This window comes from Marmota marmota, unplaced genomic scaffold, assembly GCF_001458135.2.
Source record: "Marmota marmota marmota unplaced genomic scaffold, marMar, whole genome shotgun sequence".
Classification (NCBI taxonomy): domain Eukaryota; kingdom Metazoa; phylum Chordata; class Mammalia; order Rodentia; family Sciuridae; genus Marmota; species Marmota marmota.
The window spans coordinates 56,263,192-56,267,808 of record NW_026000174.1 but is presented as its reverse complement, the minus strand read 5'-3'; positions in this window follow the sequence as shown (position 1 = coordinate 56,267,808).

The following is a 4,617-nucleotide window of genomic DNA, read 5'->3' as shown; positions in this document are numbered from 1 at the left end:
CAGCCCCCATATTGTCTTTAATAATTTTTCCAAGTGAGGGATTGTTGTTCCCCTATAAGAACCAACCTACAAAGAGCAAACATGGAGCTCTTTAGGAATGTTGGGGCTTCTCTGGCAAATCTATTTGTCAATCTTCTGGATCCTTTAATGTGGGTAAGGAAGTTTTGGTTTGTTTGTTTAAATGGTACCAGAGACTGAACCTAGGGGTGCTTAACCACAGATGCACATACCCAGCCCCCTCCCTCCCTTTTTTTGGAGACATCTCACTTTGTTGCTTAGGGCCTCACTAACTTGCTGAGGCCAGCCTCAAACTTGTACCCCTCCCAAATTGCTGGGATTACAGGAATGCTGCCCCATGCCCCCTGAGGACTGAGACCAGGGGTGCTTTACCACTGAGCACACTCTAACCCTTTCTATTTATTTTGAAAGGGATCTTTTTAAGTCTCATAGGCTGGCCTGAAATTTGTCATCTTCCTGCCTCAGCCTCCTGAGTCACTGGGACTATAAGTCTATGCTATCACATTCTGCCCCAGCCTCCACTTTTTTTTTGGGGGGGGGGGGAGTAACAAGGATTGAACTCAGGGGCACTTGACCACTGAGCCACATCCCCATCCCTATTTTGTATTTTATTTAGAGACAGAGTCTCACTGAATTGCTTAGGGCCTTGATGTTGCTAAGGCTGGCTTTGAACTCAAAATCCTCTTGCCTCAGCCTCCTGAACCACAATTACATGTGTGTGCCACCCAATGGGCCACCCAACCCTTTTTTAAAAATTTTATTTTGGGACAGGGTCTCTCACTAATTGCTCCAGCTATCCTTGATCTTGCAATCTCTCAGTTTCTGGAGTTCCACTTCCTTAAACCTTTAAATGCCTTCCACTATGGTTAAGAAAGTCTGGGGAGGCTGAGGCAGGAGGATGGAGTGTTCAAAGTTAGCCTCAGCAATTTAGAAAGGCTCCAAGCAACTTGGCAAGACCCTGCCTCACAATAAAACATATTTTGACTCAGTGGTTAAATGCTCCTGGGTTCAATCCCCCATAACAAACAACAATAACAAAAAATTATAGAAAAAAAAGAGGGGGCTGGGATGTAGCTCAGCAGTAGGGCATCCCTGGGTTCAATCCCTAGTATCACAGGGGGAAAAAAATTCTTTCCAGTATGGTAACCCAAAGGAGATTTGCCGCAGTCTGGCTGGGCACAAAATCACGAGCCACTCACAGCCTTGTAGATTCAAACAGCGACTCTTTATTCCTGAGCTCACACCAGCACTCTACAAACACATTCTGGGGGAATTCACGTTCCGGGCCCAAATCACGTTCTGGGCAAAAATCCCAAAAATACTCTCAGAATCCCACTCAACAGGAACTCAACGAGCAGGTGCGCCTGAGGCAGCAGGATATGCCCTATTCCCAGCAGGGTACACCTTAAACCTGGAACCGCCCTAAACCCGGACTGTCCTAAACCGGGAACGCCCTAAACCCCGATCCGCCCTAAACCCAGATCTGCCCTGGTCCTTGAGCAAGGTCACCTTACATGCAATGACACTGCAAATGACCTGGGTCATGCCATGCGTCATTCTTACTTAGCAATGGCCCTCAGCAGAGATTAAGTTTTTCCAACTCATTCACAGTGGGCCATCCTTTGATTCCTGTTTCAGCCAACTAACCAAACTTAGCAGTTTTCCTAGCTCCTTTTGTTGCAACTTTAAATGCAGAATCTGTTTAATGCGCTCATAGCAACAAATTTGACCTAAACCAACTTCAATATGCTTCCACATTATCCCATAGCTTTAATATTCATATTCCCCAAATTTCTGCTGATATTCATGAGAAAACTTAAGCAGTTCTTTTGCAGTATAGTGCACCTCCTCCCTGTTATATTTTATTTGGTACTGGGGATTGAACCCAGGGGCTCTTAACCCAGTCCTGTTTAAACATTTTATTTAGAGACAGGGTCTCACTGAGTTGCTTATTGCCTTGCTCAATTGCTGAGACTGACTTTGAACTCATGATCCTCCTGACTCAGCCTCCTAAGCTGCCTGGATTACAGGTGGTGCTACCATGTCCGACAGTCATATTTTATACCTGAACTTTAGAGGTCTGCTGGGGATAGTAGAGGTCTAAAAGCAGTGAGGGTGTTAGGGATGGGTCCTCAGAGGCATCAGCACTTTCTTGCTTGGCAACTGCTTCATGGGAAGCCATTACACTTTCGGGATGCCAAAGCTTCTAGGGTGGGGAGGTCACTTTGAAGCCAGATTTAAAATTAGGTAGTCAGTGTAGTTAGGTAAATCGGGTCTAATATCATATCGAGTGAAATCTAAAATGGAGGCCATGCTGATAATGATTCTGGGAAGCACAGGACAACTCATGGAATGTTAATGAAGTCCCAGAAAGGCCCTAGGCCAAAGTCCACCCCAAAGAAATGTTAATGGAACCCAGGAAACAGCCCCCAACAGATTTGGAGATAGCCCATCCCAAAGAAGTGATAATGAAGTCCTTCCTGCACAGATTACTTGTTTGGCCCACCTGTGTCCCAACCCTTCCCCCTTACACTCCATCACCAAAACTATAAAAAGGGGAGACGACCGCACTTCCACAGATTCCACCTCTTGGGTCCCCGTCTTCCTCCGGGAGAAGTCTTTTCTGCTGTCCTTTAATCAACTTCTAATTTCTACTCTGACCTTGCCTTGGCGTGCTTCTTTGGTGTTATTCTTCGACATTGGGGAAGCAAGGACTCGTCACCGGTCAACAGCGGTAACATATTGGAGGTCCCACCGAGATTCTTCTACACTGAGGTAAGCCCTCTCCACGCACCCCATGTCTGTCTGAGGTGCATCTTTCTTTCTGGAGGGTGACGGGGGCACCCGACGGCTACTTAAATGCAATTAGTGCAGCCGCCACTCTTCAAGACTCAGGTGAGAGGTTTCCCGGCCTAGGCAGCTCTCAATCACCTGTTCAACACAGAGCAGGCATGTTGGGTTCTGCCAAAGCCGCTTCCAACTTTTCTGTCTGGGCCCGGAGAGCAATTGGCGTGAGTACACAGTGTCCAGAATCCCGATCTGCCTCGGATACGTGGAGGTGGAGGAAGGAGTTTGGAACAACTGCGGAATTCCGGTCTGGGCTACACTCAGACGTATTCCTAAGGTTCCTTTCTCTTGAGCCCCCTCCCGACAGCCCTCAGGGGTATCTAAGGTGATCGGTAGATGAATGGCACTGAGGGAAAGCCCCAATTACACTTGCTTCCGTATGGGCTACGCAACACTCCCAAATCCGCATCCATTCCCTCCTGGATGCTCCCCTTCCTTCGCAGGTCAGAAATGTTAGCAATTCAGGTTGTAGGACTGAGAGAAAGGCATGGGATAATTAGTAAAATCTGCCCAGGTTCCCTAAGGTGCATAGGTAACTTTCACTAGTCTGTTTTACCACCCAATGTTTAAAATGTGCTGTGTTCTTTAAGCTGCTAGAGAGGCATTTTTAGAATCAACTCCTCTGGTAATCTCTCTGATAGAAAGTGCTATCTTACAACCAGTAGATATCCCTTAACCCTTAGGCGATTCCTTTAGTCTACGGAGCAAAGGCAACAAAAGAGCGCATGATTCTCTTTTGCAATGGGTTTTTAGTGGCCGGGAGGATAAGCAGTAATGCCCTTAAGTCTGTCTGAATCCTCCCAGGGTCTCTGGCACAGGGCAAACTGAGACCCTAGCACTTTGCTAAAGGGGACCAGAAACCCCTTGGCAAAGCAGGGTGAGAGACGGGTTTTCTGGACCGTTTAGGAAGCTCAAGCTTAGGGAGACGTCCCTAATGAGAACAGTTTTCTCCGGCGCAGCGCGGGCGCCTGAGTCCTGTTTTCTTCTCACTCAGATGGGAGCTTCTCTCTCTCCAATATGCCAGGTGCACCACTAGCCTGCGTATTGAAAAATTGGGATAGATTTGACCCTCAGACGCTCAAGAAAAAGTGCCTCATTTTCTTGGCCTGGCCTCAATACAAACTCTCTGGAGAAACCTGGCCACCAGAGGGAAATATCAATTTTAATACAATTTTACAGTTTGATAAAATTTACAAAAAAAGGAAATGGTGTGAGGTGCCATATGTTCAGGTTTTCTTTGCTCTAAGGGAAAATCCTAAATTATGCCAACAGTGTAAAGTAGACTTACCTATGATGTCTGCCATGAAGAGAAAAAATCTTGGGGACTCACTGAGGAAAAAGAATCAGGAGGACCCACAAAATCTCCATCTGCTGGCCTCTCTGCGTCTGCCCCAACAGGCAAACCAAATATATTACCTCTCCAGGAGATGCCAGGAGAATTTGGGCAGATCAAAGTACATACCCCCTTCTCCCTTCAAGACCTAAGGCAGATAAAAACTGACTACTGGAAAGTTAGGAGATATGCCAGATTGCCTGGGTTTGGACCTAACCAAAGGAGCTAATCCTATAAGTAAAAGGAGAGACTGAGGGACTCCCAGTGTTACCGCTGTTGACCGGTGACAAGTCCTTGCTTCCCCAATGTTGAAGAATAACACCAAAGAAGCACGCAGTAAGGAGTTCCCAACTTAGAGGGGGGAATGAAGCCAGATTTAAAGTTAGGTAGTCAGTGTAGTTAGGTAAATCGGGTCTAAT